This window comes from Canis aureus, chromosome 16, assembly GCF_053574225.1.
Source record: "Canis aureus isolate CA01 chromosome 16, VMU_Caureus_v.1.0, whole genome shotgun sequence".
NCBI classification, from domain to species: domain Eukaryota; kingdom Metazoa; phylum Chordata; class Mammalia; order Carnivora; family Canidae; genus Canis; species Canis aureus.
The window spans coordinates 45,110,121-45,128,269 of record NC_135626.1 but is presented as its reverse complement, the minus strand read 5'-3'; positions in this window follow the sequence as shown (position 1 = coordinate 45,128,269).

Below are 18,149 nucleotides of genomic sequence, written 5' to 3'. Positions count from 1 at the left end.
ATTTGGAAGTACTACAGGTGACTATTAAGTATTTAGGGAACTTTTTCTTCTGATTGCTCCCATCTAGGAATGGAGAACTTATGTTTAATGGGCACCTGCTGGGGGATAGTCACAGTATTGGATGACACACACACTTCTGTACGTGTATGTATTGGGTATATACTAGATGACATACAAAATATTTATAATATTTTGAATAATGTAATAATTTAAAATGTAATGATGCAATATTTAAAACATAATCATTGCAATAAACCTGTGACATAAGTATTACTTGCCCATTTGAATGATGAGGAGTCGAAGCTCAGAATCACCTGTGTAAAGTGGTACATATGAGGAAGAATGATTTGTACTGAAGTCTGTCGAATTCCAAAATCTGCTATTTTTTCCGCTTATATTGCTATCCAGGGAATAAATCAATTAAAAACTGTAAAACTCAAATTTTATTTTGATATATGACATCCCTTATGAGGTGTGTGAACTTGGGCAGTTTCTTTAAGCTCTCGGAACTTCATTTGACCATTTTAAGATGGGATCATAACAATCTCACTGCCTGTCTTAAAAGGTTGCTGAAAAATTCAATGAATTAAGTCAAAGTACTCAGTCAGCTGCACCAAGTAATGTCCAAGACGGCGTTGTAAAAGTGCTGAACTAAAATGAAGACCCGTCATCTTATCTTTTTGATGGTGCAAGAAAACCAAAGGCAATTATTTAAATTTAGCCAACGAGGTAAACAAGATAAAAAAAAGAATGACAATTTCTTTTAATTACAACCGAAGGGAAATACGAATTAAAATGGTTTTTTGTTTCAAACCGTGTAATGTTGCTTGACTACTAAAGAGGAGATAGGTTGGTGGTTAAGAATAAAGATTTAGTAGCCAGAGTAGCTGGCTTTGAATCCTGTCTCTGCCACTAACTGGCTGTGTTACCTTGAGCAAGTTACTTGACCTCTCTGTGCCTCGATGGCCTCTTCTATATAATGAGGCTAATATAGCCCCTTTTTCATGGGCTTGTTCAGAGAATTCAATAAGCTGACATTTGATAAGTACTTAGAAAATTATGTATAAGTACTTGATAAAATAAAAAAAAAATCTTTGGGGCTCTGAATAATAAGGAAAACAAGGCTCAGAAAGGTCAATCAACCTACTCAGAGTCACAAAGGTACTAAGTGGCTGTGCCTGGGTTTGATTCTGGCTCAGTCTGACTCCAAAAGCTTGGCTCTATGTGCCGCACTGTCTCCCAGTGGGGACCTACTGTAATTCAGCCAGGTCCTAATTTGGCAAATGATACTGTATTTACCCTAGTATTGAAGGGTGTGTCCAAAGTCTGGAAGGTTGCTGGGTGAGTCTGTGCAGGACGCCTGAGAAACACGTCCCACATAGAGGCCAAGAGACTCACCAGGGGTACCGCAGGGGACACTCTTTGGGGACCCCTAGACTTCCTTGGAAGGGCTTTGAAAGTTAGAATTCCAGGGCACTAGACATAAATGTCCATGATGCTTCTCTATTCCAGGTATTGTCCTAAGAGCTTTATACATCTTCCTTTCACAGCACAGAGATTAATCTGGGTTCTCCCGGGGGACCCACACAAGCCCTAGAAGCTTGAGTCTTCCTGCTGATGCAGTACCATTATTTTGTACTAGCTTTTGCTAATAGAATTGCCACTGAACTGATTGTATTAACTCTAGAGTGAAATAAAAAAAAACAGAACTAGGCAGATTGTGTGGGTTACCCAGTCACATATAAGGATAAGGGTGAGAACATGACAGCTTTACTGTCATCTCCTCTGGAGTAATGTTCTTACTCTCTCTGGATCAGATGCAGCCGAGCCCATCCTACACGTGTGAAAAAGTGCCAATCTCACATGATGTCAGAAGGAGAAATGAACATGGGAGTGGATGACAACTCGCCCTTATTCCTTAAGGAAGAATTTTTTAAAAGTTTAGCTGCTTGGATACAGAAAGAAACACTCATAAAAAGAAGAACTGACGGCATGCGTATTAATCAAGAATCTTCTGTCCTTTTTGGTTTGACCAAAGCACATTTCTGAGGCTCAAAGCTCAATGATCAAATGCCACACTCTGATGTTCTGATGAAAGCAGTGGGATTTTGTTGAAGCCTAGATTTGGATTTTTTTAAAAATATAACAAGGTGATTTACAGATTTTATTTATTTATTCATGAGAGACAGAGAGGTAGAGACACAGGCATAGGGACTCCATAGGCTCCATGCAGGGAGCCTGCCATGGGACTCAATCCCGGGTCTCCAGGATCATGCCCTGGGCCGAAGGTGGCATTAAATGCTGAGCCACCCGGGCTGCGCTAGATTTGGATTTTTATGACCCTCTCCAAACTGGTGGCCAGACCCCTGTGATCACAGGGAGGGTAGAAACACCAGCAGCAGTACTATGCTGAACATCGATAGATCTCTTCCATCACAAGCGATCCATGGGCATTCTCCTATTAGACCTCTTCAACAATTCTGTGTGGGAACTGCTTTTACCTCCCTTCCGAAAGTGGGAGAAAAAGTCCAGGAGCTGATGAGACTCATGTCCCACTGCACAGCTGGCTAGTGGTCCATCCAGGATCTCTTTGTAAATATTAGGGATATTTATATCCTATCCTATTGTTGCTGATCAAACAGTAACAAATCTATGCTAGAAAAGTTTGATGATCTTAGTCCATTGGGCTGCTCTAACAGAATACCATAGACTGGGTGGCTTGTGAACAACAAACTATTTCTCCCAGTGCTGGAAGCTGGAAAATCCAAGATCAAGGCCCTGGCAGGTTCAGTGACTAGTGAGGTCCCTTTCCTGGTCATAGATGGTTGTCTTTTTGCTGTGTCCTCACATGACAGAGGGGGCAAGCTTTTACAAAGCACTAATCCCATTCACGAGGCTCTCCCCTCATGTCCTCATCATCTCCCAAAGGCTCCACCTCCTACTACCATCACATTCGGCCTTAGGATCTAACATATGAATATGGGGATGGGACCACAAACATTCGCCCTATAGCACTGAAATTCATAAAAACAGACATAGCACGATATTGAAAATGTGAATTTACAAGTCAACGCCCCCCACAAGTGTAATTCGCGAGATTACTTTAAAAAACAGCAACCCTAGATCTTTAGGGGATTTTACATAGTTTTTGCAAAGCTGCTCGATGGAATGGTTTAATGCTTTAAGAACAGATTTTTCCAGTTTTTTGGACCATGCTAAAGCATTGCCAAGTTGTATCATTTGAGAATTCTTGGGATAGTCTCATATAGAAGGGGAAGCCTGCTGATTTGCCCAGTCCATTAAGATGACATTGCAAGAAATTAATAAGAATCTTTCATATAAAATAACATTTCCTGAGATTTATAGTGGATATAAATGATTTGGGGGAAGACAGCTTATTAGCAGAAAGGTTCCTTTTTCACCTAATCACCAATTATTGTAACTTGGGGGGAAGCCAGCATGGCATCTTCTAACCTTCCTTTGTCATTGAGTGTCTTTCTCTGAGAGGGATACCCACCACTGACTTAGGGAGGCAGCAAGTGGCCAGCTGGGTCTCCATGTTCCTCACAATGATTTATCCATCAAAACTGATGGTAACAAGGAGCTCAAGAGGTGGACAGTCATCCACAGCTAGGAAATATTCCATGTGGAACTGTGCTTCCTTCCAAGAAGAGTAGGCAACCATGTGAATGTTCTAGAAAGAACCATAGAGGGAGCCCAGCATGGGCTCACAGAGAGGAGAGACCACCCATGCATGGGAGGCTGGTGGCTATTGACAGCCCCACATTCCACAGTGAGCTCTAACGGGTCTGGAGCCCGGCTCTGCTGACCCCAGCCCTTCCCAGCAGTGGGAAATGTGGCTCCCAGGTCCACTCCAGACTGCTCTCTGGGGTTTTCTTCTCTGGGTACTAATCACTAGGTAAGCAGAGACGCAACAACCAGTGTCTTCTCTCCCAGTGATCTTGTGGTTCATTTCTCCCACCTAACCCATTCATTCCTCCCCCTCAACATACTCTGGGAATTACTGTATTTTTCTCTGCGTGTTTATGCTGATTACATATTTGTTGCTCTTGTCTCCCATACGCCCTCCTTAAAGGGTGGGCATGGTCCCCTTCTTCACTATCCATTATCTGGAGTGTCTAACTTGCAGGACTTTGTGCCCAGAGGGGGTGTGGTAAAGGCTTGTTTACCAACTTTTCAATTTCTCTGTGTACCCTGTCTTCTACCCTGGGAGCTAGCCTGAATCAAACCTTCGATGGAGTCTGGAGAAGGCAGTCCAGGTCAAGGCCATTCCAGATAATACGTTTCTCCTATGACTGAAGCACAGGGTAAGGCTCTTTAAATGAATAAGACATAGTCTGTGCCTTCCAGAGCCTTTCAGACCAGAGGAGGCATTTGCAGCTTTGCTCTTAACACGCTCTGCTGGGTCCAATTAGTTGTGAAAGGTGTCATCAGCGATTTGTTGCTACTAATAAAGTAATAAATGGGGAAGAGTTATTTTAAAAGTAAATTTCAGTGGATTCAGACATTTTTCGAATAATCCTTCATAAATTTTCTAGGATTATTGATGAGTGTGAAACTTTTGAGTTCATAACTTTTTTTTTTTTTTTTTGGTCTCTTTTTTCACACCCCAATGGACCAATAGAAGGCATGGTTGCCTCATTCTGGCAGAGGCGTAAGTAAGATGGATAGTGAAGGATGATGTATGGCAACCAGCTTGACAGCTCTGACCCCACACCTTTCTCACCAGTGCAAAGGAAGGTTATTTGAATGCAAGGCATGAGGGTAATGTTATCACAGATACCATCTGATTATAGGAAGAGGGAGGTAAATTCTGCTGGGGAAGGAAAGGGATTGAATGAAGTTCTTGGATAGGACAGATCAAAATTGAATCTTGAAAGGCATTCTCAACTTGGGCAGAGAGCTCTGGGGAGCGGGGTCCACCAGCAGTAAGATTTAGGCAAAGTTGCCACAAGGGAAAGTTTGGAAAGTGTTCAGGACCCTATGAGTAGTCCAGCATGGGAAGAAAGATGGTGAGGAGGGATCTAGACTAAGTTGGGGAAAATCTTGAAGGGTTATTGGTGGAAGATGGAGGTGTTTAGACTTTATGCTGTATGTAGTGGAAAAACATCCACATTTTTCAAATTTGGCACATTAACATGTATAATTCTGTGTGCCGGACACATAGACTAGTTCTTAAAGTGTCCTGGAAGGGTTTAGACACATTTGTCTGCTTTTGGCAGCTATGTTTATTTCTAAACAGCATAGTGGTTAACTGGCTCTAGAGCCAGTTAATTTGGGTTCAAAAACTGGCTCGCTTATTAACTATAGACCTGGCTTCACCATGCCTGAGATTCTTCATCTGTAATATGGGGATAATAAAAGTGCTTATTTCACGTATTTGCTACTAATTATTAGAGGTATTAAAATGTAAGTGCTTAGTATTAAGTGGGTGAAAATATATCTTAGCTCAGAATAAGCACTAAGTACCTGCCAGCCGCAGTACTATTATCTTTGCTGAGGGATACCTGGGTGGCTAGTTGGTTAAGCATCTGCCTTCAGCTCAGATCATGATCCTGGAGTCCTGGGATCCAGCCCCAAGTTGGGGCCCTGCTCAAGTGGGAGCCTGCTTCTCTCCCTCTCCTCTCCGTTCATGCTCTCTTGATATCTCTGTCTATCTCTCTGTCAAATAAGTAAATAAAATCTTAAAAATAAAAATCCTGTTATCTTTGCTGAGTAAGTACATGCGTGTTCTCTGATTATTTCCTGATGATGTAAATGAAATAGGACACATCTTAATGAATCAATCCATATTTCTTTTTTTAAAATGATTTTGTTCATTTATTTATTTAAGAGAGAGAAAGAGACAGAGACAGAGAGAAAATGAGGGGAGGACCAGAGGGAGAGAGACAAGCAGACTCCATGGTGAGCACATAGCCTGGTGAGGGGCTCGATCTCACAACTCTGGCCTCATGACCTGAACCAAAATCAAGAGTTAGTCGCTCAACAAACTGAGCCACCTAGGTGCTCCTCAAACCATATTTCTTAAGTGATCATTGGAATCACTGTGTTACGTTCTGCGAGGGATATAGAGAAGGAAGTTGGGCGCACAACACCCTCAAGCATGTTTCAGTCCAAAGAGAATAAAAAAGACCAAGTGGGGAAAAGCTGAGCAATAGCAAAGCAAAGCTGCACCAGTTTACCAGCTAGCACAATGCTGCACCAGAGGAAGGGCATTACAGAACACTTCTCCAAGAGTTTGGAGATGAGGTGATAGCGTGTAGGCTGGAGTGCTTTGGGAGATCTTTAAGGAATGAGGAGGAATTTGATCCGGGGGTAGGAATCAGATATTCCGGGAAGAGAAGGAGGGGCATCTAACAAGGTTCTGGGTGTTTATTTGTCATTTTTCCCACTCTTTTAGTCATACATTGGTTGGTGGTTTAAGGTGTTCTTAAAATTTTCTCAGGTTCCATGCATCTATGCTTCTCGGGCCTTCTTTCTCTTTGGGGCATCTTCCTGGTTCCCACGGTGGGGCTCTGTATAACTGTGCGTTCAAGGGCACCTGGGTGGCTTAGTGGTTGAGCATCTGCCTTTGGTTCAGGTCGTGATCCCTGGGTCCTGGGATCAAGTTTTACATCAGAGTCCCCACAGGGGAAGTACCGCTTCTCCCTCTGCCTGTGTCTCTGCCTCTCTCTGTGTGTCTCTCATGAATAATTAAATAAAATCTTTTTAAAAAAATAACTGTGCATTCAAGAAATGATCCTTCTCCAGTTTAGAAATTGTAAATATGGCCATAGGATTTATCTCTTAGAAATCAATTAATCCGTGCAGAAAGATCTTTGCATGTTTTATACTTTTGAGAAACACTTTTCCCTCTTCCCCAAATCCCTTTTTCTGTTAATTGGTCAGTAGCTGCTGGTAAGCAAATCCCCATTTATTCCACCAACTACTTTAAAAAGTCCCTGAAAAGCTTTGCATAAGAAGCTCCACTGATTTGGCCAAAGAGGGGAGGAACAGGGGAAAAGGAATCAGGAGGGGATACCATTGTTCAATTTTCTCAATAACAGAGACCAGGAAGCCAAATATAAAAGAAATGGAACTCAGGAATATCTGAAATGGGTGGTTGTCAAGAAAATGTTACATTCAGTCTTTGCTATTTGTTGCACGTGAATATTCTTATTTTACTCATCCTGATTTCCTCTGAAGGAGATAAATGATGTGGGGGGAGGGTCTGTACATAATGTGAGTCAGGTGGCCTTAACTACACATACATGTCTGCTGGGGGCCTACGCCAGCAGAACCTGGAGGAGCAGAGTACAGTAAAGGACAGGGGGTCATCGGGACAGCAGTGGACAACAATGGGAAGCACACGCAGAAGAGTCCATGAGCAAGCATCTCTGGGACATGCTCTTCATTCAGCAGTGCAGAGTCTTTCAATGGACAAAGGGCCCAGACAGAGAAAAAGGAGTAGGATATCTGGAAGAAATAAGAGTTATTGGACCAAGAATCAGAGGCAGGAGTGGGAGAGAATTCTGAATAAAGCAGACTGCTCTCCATGATGTGGTGGGCATCATCCAATCAGTTGAAGACCTGGAGAGAACCAAAGGCTGACCTCCCTGGAGCAAGAAGGAACTCGGCCAGCAGATGGCCTTTGGACTTCTTCTGCAACATGTCTCCCCCTGGTTCACCAGGCGATTGTTTTTGAACTTGAACTGGCCTCACCAAGCCCCACAAATATGTGCGCCAATTCTTTAAAACAAATTGGTCTCTCTCTGGAGAATCTCAATGAGTACAGTGGCACAGTAGGTATTCCATGCATTTCTCTCCTTGCTCTTTTTTTTTTCCCTCTCACTTTGTTCTTAAAAACACTATTCAAGTTCATAAAGCTACTCAGTGGCAGAGACAATATTCAAATCCACCTCTGTATAAGTACCGCGCACTAACTGATTGCGCCACTGGAGCTCCAATCAAACAAACATTGTATGGTCTCATTCATTTGGGGAATATAAAAAGTAGTGAAAGGGAATAAAGGGGAAAGGAGAAAAAATGAGTGGGAAATATCAGAAAAGGAGACAGAACATGAAGACTCCTAACTCTGGGAAATGAACTAGGGGTGGTGGAAGGGGAGGTGGGCGGGGGGTGGGGATGACTGGGTGACGGGCACTGAGGGGGGCACTTGATGGGATGAGCACTGGATGTTATTCTATATGTTGGCAAATTGAACACCAATAAAAAATAAATTTATTAAAACAAAAACAAAAACAAAAACAAATCCACTTCTGTGTGACTTCAAACCCCATATTCTGTTCACCAAAGATATACTCCTTAAGACCCAAGGAAGGGCTTTTGAAAAACTAAAACTTGAATCCCTGCCTTCTGGTCGGTCTGGAGATTCTACTGGAACCTAATAGGAGACCTAAGCAAGGCTCAAGTAACTGGGCTCGCTGCCTCACTGGGCTGTGCTGTACAAAACACAGCTGGCCTCCAAGGCTGAGAAAACACAGCCTCGGGTCCTCGCCAGCTTGGGTTGGCTGGAATCAGGGTGACCTGATCCTTCTGAGCCCTTCAGCTTCAGTGGAAGGAGAGGTGATGTTTCTTTCCATCCCAGGTGCCTGGAAGTTCAGCTGGGGAGTCCATTATCCCAGCCACAGCCTGCCAAAGAGATGCTCTGCTTTTCTGTTCCTTCTCAATATTTCCTGGCAGTAGATTCCCCCTTTATTCCTGCCCCTCTCTATCTAAACGGGACCTGGACCGCACAGGGGGAAAGGGAGTGAATTCAGGGTCCGTGATATAATAGGAGAGGGGTTATTGGATTGAGGAATGACAATCCTCTCCCTTATTAATCTCCCCTACTTAGGACCAAGAAGCAGAAGGCCTGAGATAAGGAGGCAATTTTCTCATGATTCCTTTCTGCCTGTTGGCAGCGTGAGTGGCAGGACTATAAAATCGGAGTAGGTTTTTCCAATTGCTTTGGGCAGCAGTTGAGTCCCCACTGTTACATGCCTGAATTCTCCACTTCAGGAAATCGGGGCCAGCTGCTCGACAGCCAGCGGCTGAGAAATATGGGGGTGCCACTTGGTGTGTGAGAAGCACACAATCCCACCGCTCTAATTGCCTGAGGGCTCCTTTGAACGTTGGAAAAAGAAAAGAGGAAGGAAAGCACTGTGGTTTTTAAATTATTTTTCTTATGTGGTTTTCTTTCAGGGAATTCTGCGATGGAACCGTGAATAAATGAGAACGATCTTTAAAATATTCAGTATACCAGAAGTTATGTGCTCCAAGGAGTATTACACATTATAAATCTTATCAGTGCAATCATCTTGACTACATGCTTATTCTAAATCTTTGCTGGGGTGTGCATCTCTTCTGTAGTCAGGTCTTTGCCTTCAGAAGCCCAGACTTTCATCATCACAGAGGAAACAGATTAATTATATCTCATGTGTCAATAACCGTAAATGGGGGATCCCTGGGTGGCGCAGCGGTTTGGCGCCTGCCTTTGGCCCAGGGAGCGATCCTGGAGACCCGGGATCGAATCCCACGTCGGGCTCCCGGTGCATGGAGCCTGCTTCTCCCTCTGCCTGTGTCTCTGCCTCTCTCTCTCTCTCTGTGACTATCATAAATAAATAAAAAATAAAAAAAAATAACTGTAAATGGGCTACCTATCAAGGTGTTGAAAATATGGCTGGATTACAAAGGGAAACCTATCAGTTGATTAAAGATATATGTTTATAATAAACTAGCTCATAGAGGTTGACCATAAAACCTGGGAAAAGGCATGCTAGGCAAATGTAAGTTAACAGAAAGTATGAATCTTCACTTAGTGTCAGACAAGATTAAAGCCAAGGCAAAGAGCATTAAATGAAACAAAGAAGAATGCTTTACATTTATAAAGAGAATCGCATTTATGATCTAACAAATACGTTCCATGAGGCCAGGAAGATTTGATTTCTTTCTGTTTTCCTTTTAAAGATTTTGTTTTATTTTTAATTTTTTAATTAAAAAAATTTAAAGATTTTATTTATTTATTCATGAGAGAGAGAGAGAGAGAGAGAGAGAGGCAGAGACACAGGCAGAGGGAGAAGCAGGCTCTATGCAGGGAGCCTGATGTGGGACTCGATCCTGGGTCTCCAGGATCACGTCCTCTGAAGGCAGCACGAAACCGCTGATCCACCCAGGCTAACCAATTTTTAAAAAAAATATTAAGAGCGAGAGAGAGAGAGTTTGAGCAAGGAGAGAGGTAGAGGGAGAGAGTGAGAGAGAATCTTAAGTAGGCTCCATTCTCAGTATAGAACCCATCTCACGACCCAGAGATCATGACCTGATCCGAAATCAAGAGTTGGATGCTAAACCGACTGAGCCATGCAGGTGCCCCTTAAAGATTTTATTTTTAAGTAATCTCTACACCCAACGTGGGACTTGAACTCACAACCTGAGATCAAGAGTCACATGCTCTACTAGCTGAGCCAGTCAGGCACCCCCAAATTAGTATTTGAGAGACTTTAAAAATTAGGTGATTTCAAATTAAAAAACACTCCATTTTTCCAGTTTCTCTTGTAAAATCAGAAAATCTGGCAATACTGGGCCTGAATGTTCATGTCACATCCATTAGTCAGGCAGGAGTTGGCAAGCTGTGTCCCGTGGGCCGAGTCCAGCCCTCTATCCAAAGAAATCCACACCAAGGACAGTTATGCCAAGACACATAATATAAGGTCAGTATAGCAAAATCAATTGTATTTCTATGTAATACCAAGAGATTATTAGAAAATAATGTTTAAAAATCATATTTTTATGCTGGCATCAGAAACATTAAAAAAACAAGAATGCATCTAACCAAAATTCTAATATCTTTTCATAGAAAACTACAAACATACCATTGTATTAGTTTCCTGGGTCTACCATTACAGATTACCGAAAACTAGGTAGCAGGCTTAAATGAAGCTCTCTTGTTAAGAAACAAAATTTAGTCCCCTACATGCAGACTTTTTAAACCCAAAATGCTTTTGGAACAGATTTAAGGCCATTCCAGATGCAAGGAAGAGAAGTAAATTCATACATACAATAGATGCTTTAGGGTATTAGGGCTTAATTCCATGTGGGATCCCTGGTTGAGAAGTGTTGTCAGATTAGTCTCTCCTAGAAGTATGGTGGGAAGTTGAGGGGAGAAAGCCAGAGTCCATATCCTACCCAGTCCTCCCAGCTGCCCTTTGACCCTATTAGCAGTACAGTCACTTATTTCCAGATACTGGAGAGTCAGTTTTCAACATTCAAGAGGTAATTGTGCCCTAAAACATAATTGTGTATTTAAGAGCTTCTTTTTTCCCTTCTTTCTCAGAATAGACTCTGAGATGTTGGCTGTACTTGGATTTCCTTCTCTCATTCTGTAGCACTCACTTCTCGGGCTGGATAATGTTTTCTATTTAGGAATCACAATTGAAGAAGTGGTTAAGCCACTTACGCTTCCAGGGACTATTGTTTGAGCATTTCCAATGAGGGCTAAGCTAAGAAGGGAATCACAAGGGGCCTAAGTGTTTACAAAGTAGGTATCTATAGCAGATTGCCTGCATCTGGGCATTTATAGACTTACATGAGGACGTTGGTCCCTTCTCTTTCACCCCACTCTTCCTTAGTTCCACCTCTTAGGTCAGTAATGGCCATTGTAATTGGGGAGCAGTCTAGAGACTAAACCTACCCTTGCTATATGTACTCCATGGCCATCATCATGGCCTTAGAGCCCTAAGAAGTTTCAATAACAGTCTGACCTGGCAGTGACTGTGGTTACGTAAGACTCACACAGTGGGGGCTTCGTACGGGTTGGCTCTTCAATGAACTTGAGCAGACCAACACAGAACAGAAGACTAGAAGAAGGAGGGAAGACTGCTGGACACACAGAAGCGGAGAGGGGGGGGGGTTCCTTTCTCTGGAGAGTGACCCAGAGATATAACACTCTTTCAGCTTAATAGTCTGCAGGCATGTGTATGAGAGAATGTCCTAGACCTTCATCACCTAAGAAAGAAGATAAGCCTTCATTTCCATGGGATTCTGGACTGGGTTAACGTTAAAGCATCCCACACAGGTCAGTCATTGTTATGCAGATTGGGGTGCTCAACCATGTTCCTCTGCTAATGGCTGGTGAAGATCCTAGCTCACTTCTGAGAGGCTTCCGTACCCACAAGGCTCTGAACGTTAAATGTATAATAGTGGGTTATAGTCTCAATAGTGGGACTGTGATTCATTCCTATGACAATCCTTTAATTTGCCGGCCAAAATATATGTGTGGAATGGGGATAATGTTTCAGAAGTGGCCTTATGCTGGTGCAGAATAGGCACGAAGGAAGGCAGTTCCTTATCTCTGTCAGTTGTAGGAGGCATGAGTCAAGAATGGATTTTTATCTTATCTTTGTATCATTTAAGAAATATTTATTGAGTACGTACTAGGTTCTGAGGAATGTGATGGCAACTATAACCTCAAGGAGCACTCAATGTAGTTAGGAAGATAGACATGCAAACCAATAGTCGAAATGTCATGGGATAGGGTTCATTAGATCAGGGAAAACATCAGAGTTTCTGTGAATGCAGAGATGCTGGAATGGAGTTCAATAAAATGAGTGGAGGAAACAGGATGTGCAAAGGAATGATCAGAAAGACCCAGATGTGTTTAGAGTAGTAATTAGGTAAGGCCAGGCAAGAAGACAGTTGGAGAGAGAGAGAGGAGAGTGAGAGAGAGAGAGAGACAGGCAGAGAGAGAGAGAGAGAAGCTAGATTGCAGGTACATGTGTGGTGCTGGGTGGTAGGCTGAGAGAGGACATCAGATCTTGAAGCTGGAAAGACATGTAGAAGGTCTCTAAAAATCATATTATAGAATTCTGACTCTCAGAGCCAGTATGTACACTCAGAAAGCTGGTTCTTGAGACCAAGAAAATCACTGGAATCATGATTTCCTTTTGGAATTGGTTGGTGACATCATTCCACGCTTCAGAAGCAAATGGTTGTGAAGGAGGGTGGCTCAACCAGCATACCCCTAAAGGCGCTAAGAAGGAATTTTGTCCACCAGCCCATAATACCCTGCTATTCAAAGGCAATCCAAGAAGTGTTGAAATTATATATATATTTTTTCCTCTTCAGGTTTTTAAAGACTTGACTTATCCAGCTACAGTTTGGTTTTTTTTGGGTTTTGTTTTTGTTTTTTTAATCGATGAAGAGGGACCAAAACCTTACCATGAGACCTTATGTAAATTATCTAATCCCGCTAAGCTCTTGTGTTTTCTCAGCTTTGAGGATACTAATGGTCCCCATCCACCCGAGAGTTTCTGAGAAGATTTTATGAGAAAGTCTATGTAAGATACTTAGCACAGTGCCTAGAACATAGCAGAAATGTGATCAATGATGAACTATTATGGGGGTTTGGTTTTAAAAAAATCTATCAATTGATTGTGCCTCTTCGATCCTGTACCCTTGACCCTCTCTAAAACATCCTATTGGCTTGATCTCATTTTCAAACCTTATCTCTCTTCAAGGGAAGTTGAGTCTAAAATGTAGTTGGGAAACTGAATTAGGATCTCTTCTGCATGAAGGCCATGTTCTGATAAACCCAATCCAACTGTATTCCAGTTATGAGGGTGAATCAGGATGATGAGCAAAGAGCTTGGGAATCCTGGCATGAGATCTGTCCACAGGTTGCTGCAGCTGGTATAAATAGCTATGAATTGCCAGATGATTTGCTAAGGCACCACACCCTATACGAGGGGGGTACATATCCCTGCTAAGGGAAGGCAGCTAAAAGAAAACATTGTACTATGGAAAGAGCAAAGGGCATGTTCCATGGACAGCAAGAGCCAGTGAAAAGGCAAGGCTCACCTTCTACATCCTTGGAATGGCTGGAGAATATGCCCTTGAGCTTCACAGATGGCGAGTCTGAGAACAAGGAATGCAATGTCCTTGGAGAGTGGCTGCTGGGTGATTGATGAGGTAGGGACTCCACAGCTGTACAGAGCCATCGGCCCCTCCCGGGAAAGCTCAGAGACTTGCAATAGTCAAAGCACGTGACCCCTTGCAGAGTGAGCAATAACACAAAGATATGCAAATGGACAACATGGCCTAGAAAGATGGCTCTCTCCCACTGGCCTTTCAAAGGTTTTGGGATAGATCTCAATCTCACCCTTTTAACACGCTTTTTGGAGTTTTTCTATTTTGGTCAGTGCCTATGATGATTATGAATGCCTTGGAAACTGGCAGAAAATGAAGTGATCTGGTTCTCTGAAATGCATGATGTTGGGAAATGGCTTCATGGCAGAGACTGGACATGTAGAGAGAGCTCAGAAGTTGGCTGCCATTTCTGTTCTGGTAGGGGGTAAGGGCAAGGAGAAGAAAAGGAATGGTAAATGCTATTTTTGTTGAGAGCATGTCAATACCTACCATCTGCTAGGTATTGCCCAATGTGTTTTTGGAGGTATTTTGTCAGTTAATCCTCAAGATAAGATACAGACAAGGGCTATGATCACTCCCATTTTGTGGATGATGAAACCAAAATTTAGAGAGCTCAAGTAAATCACTCTTGGTCACAGAGCTAGTATATGGTAGGATGGGGTCTTTGAACAGGATCTGATCCTGAAGGCTGTACCCTTAACCACTAAGCTAAACTATCGTGACTTTTATCCAACCTAGAGAAATACTGGTCTAAGCATGTTTCTTCAGGAGCAGCACTTATATCTTTGATGAATGTCCTTGACTTTGACTAAGCTTCTAAAGAAAGGAGTCCGTGTCTTGTTAGAATTTAGTGTCCCTGCACCTGGCTGGTGGCCCATACTTGATAGCTGATAAGTGTTAGTCAGCTGAACTGACTGAATTGATGAGTTCTATATGACATTTTCTGAAAGCTCGCCTTGCAATTTAAGAAACGTGGTCCCTTTACATTCGAGCGAACAACAAAAATCACAAACCTCCCTCAAGAATTAGAATCCAATTCAATTAAAAAACATGACTTATTTATTTCTGGCAAGGAGTTGAAGTGAGAAACATTGTCCTTCTCCCCATCTATTTGCCATAAATTATTAACTTGCATGGTGCCTGATATGAATTTGTATTAAGTAACTGTGGCTTAAAAATATTTGTGAAATCATCAATGTATTCTTTACAAGACTTGACTTAAATATGTGAGGAGACAGGACTGCTGGCCACCAATGGAATGTTGTGGGAATCTGTTTAATGTGGGTTGTCACATTTGGGCAGTTATCAAGCCCAGGAGTTGTTTGGGACAAAACTCAGACCTTTATCTATAATTGTGTAAGTACCAGTGGCTCTGATCAAGATGAAAGTGTGTTTCTCCCCTGGGTATGCTGGTAAACATCTAACAAAGAGCTCTCTTGAAAATAAAAAAAGCCCTAGTTTGTAGCATTGGCTTGTTTGTGTAATTTAATATTCACTCCATGGTTGATTTTAATTCCATTGAAGATGGAACTGAAAAGAGATGTACATAATCTTGTCTCTTGAAATGGTTTAAATGGCCTCTAACATATCACTTATTCCTCTAGAACTTCTATCCTGGTCTATGTGGGATTCCCATCTCACTATCTATGCATAGTGGGTGCTGGGCTGGTTCCACTATTATGGCTTTTTGTCTACTGAACCAGATGCTTAGGATTAGGCTTCAGATTCATAGGCTGTGCAATTTCCTGTGATGTTTTATCCTGGACAGAGTAGTAGCTAGAAGGTCCCTGAGAGTCCATATAGCCCAAGACTTTACAAATAAACAATCATGAGGATGGTGGGAGCAGAGTACACCCAGTCTTCATGGTCATCTGTCCAGAGTGAGAAATGCCCACCATTTAGGGACCAATGGGTGGAGGAAGGAGCCATGTCAACCATCAGATGTAGGTTGAGTGGGGAGGTTCTGCAAGCTGCCTTGATGAACTCTTACAGGCAGCATTTGTCCTCTTCCATCCTTGAATCCCCAGAATCCTTGGCTTGGAAGCTTCTGTGTAGTTTAGTAAACTGTCATGTGCTAGACCCACGAGGCGACTGATGCCCAGACCTTCTGCCAAGGAGCAGAGCATCAAAACTCTGTGCTACACACACAGAATGGTGATCTGTCCTTCGTGCTAAGGGCTCAGAGAGGAGCATGCCTGAATCAGACAGCATGCCTAAATCAGACTGAGCTGTGTGGGGGTGGTAGTCAGGGAGGGCTTCTTGAAGAAGGGAGGCCCAAATGAACTCTTAAAGGATGAGTTTCTTTCTTCACAGCTCACTAGATAGGACTTAAGTCATTCAAGTTAGTTGGACTCTCATTCCTTAAAATCTTCATAAAGGAGTCTCTTTCATCTGCTTTGGACCCCAGGCTCCAGGAAATAAGAAGCATTTTGTAAGATTGTCTCTAGATGAAGCTATTAATAGTCCTATAAATATAATGAATTTTTGTTGGGGGAATTTACTAGTTCTTAAAAGAATATTTCTGATCAGCAGATATCAAATTTCTAACAGAAAAGGGGCCGAGGGCTGATCCTATAAATTCCCCTTGCCCTTTCAGACTTAACCAATTATAATTGTTTAAAGAAGAATGAAGATTATTATTGCAAAATGAAAGTTTACAAGAGCCACTAAATGAAGACAAGTCTTCCCAAGGCTCATGAAGAAGCCAGAGTGAATCATCCAGGATGGGATGATCACCTTGTCCAGTAGGTTTATTCCTCTATGTCAGTATGCTCTTCTGAGATGAGTTGGAGAACTTCCACAGAGTTTGAGAACTAACACATGCATGGTGGGTAAGGTCTTTGGCTACCAAAAGACTTCAAAGTAAGGACATGCTTCATCCCAGTTCCTATGAATATGGAAGATTACCAGGGGCAGTGTTGAAACTCTAGCTATGGTACAAAGCCGCCCACTCTTTAGGACAAATAAAAAGGATGAAGGGTGTGTTCTTAAGAAGAGTTAGGCTTTTATCACTGTAGAAAAAAGGATGACTGCCCCAGGGTGGTGGCTTTGGTTTGGGGGAGACCTGAAGAACGAGCTGTTTGTGTTTTGTGTGGTTTTTTTTTTTTGTTTTTTTTACAAGAATATCCTAGTTACCAATTTGTCTTTCAAGGGACTGATGGTGGCCAAAGGACACTGCCGGAGGACTGGGAAGGGGAGGTCCCCACTGATGCCAATGGTGGGACAGCCAGAGAGGACTCAGGGTGGCCTTCAGTAGAGATGCCTGTGTGGTTTAAAGGGATGGGTGGGATGGGCCCATCAGAAGTCAGAGATAGTACTAGCTAATCTACTCTCTATTCCGTAATCTCAGGCTTGGAAAACTGCCATGGCACTTGGCTTTTGCCAACCATAGAGATGCCCTGGGAGACCCCCCAAATTCAACTAACTCTATGAAAATGAGTTCTGTGAGCTTTAGAATTCCTCTCAGTGGGGGGCAGTGCCTATATACCCAACCCTGTGTTGCAAAGAGATTATAACTTTATTCAGCATTTCTAAGAGGCTATTCTGGGGAATGTTATACTGATGATGTTGAGGGAGGGGTACTGTGGAAAAAAGTTATCTATGTTCAAGCAAGTCTGTAAAATATGTAGTTAAATAGAGTTAGAATGTTTATGTTCTACAAGCTTTTTCCAGGCTTCTCACCTGCTATCCTGAATTGTGGGTCCCTAACAGGGATATCTTAGGGACCCACAATATCTCAAAATTCAGGTTCTAATGTAAAAAGTAGGTGATGTTTCTACTTTGGGGTTACACTGGTAACACAACATCAACAGCACACTGCAGGCATGGATTTGTGTATTTTGAATAAGAACCAAACAAATGCCATATGTACAAAGAAAGGACTAGTGGGGGCAGGGGCAAAAGGGAGAGACTGGTGGCAGAGACTTAGAAGTCAGCCACCCCTGGTTGAGGGTTAAGTGCCCATGATTCTAATTCTGAATTACTGGGTGACCTTTGCAGGATCACTCAACATATCTGGTTCTGTTTCCCCACATGCAATGCAGAAATTTAAAAACTCTCAAACTTTTCTTACAAAATATTGCAAGCCTATTACACAAGCCAATGCTGTGAGAAGGTCTTGAGCTCTGTGGTCAAGTACATGGCCTAATGACAGGGCAGGATGCTGGCCATCAGCAGGATTAACTGAAGAGTTTGCTGGGCAGGCACAGAGAGCATCTCCTGCCAGG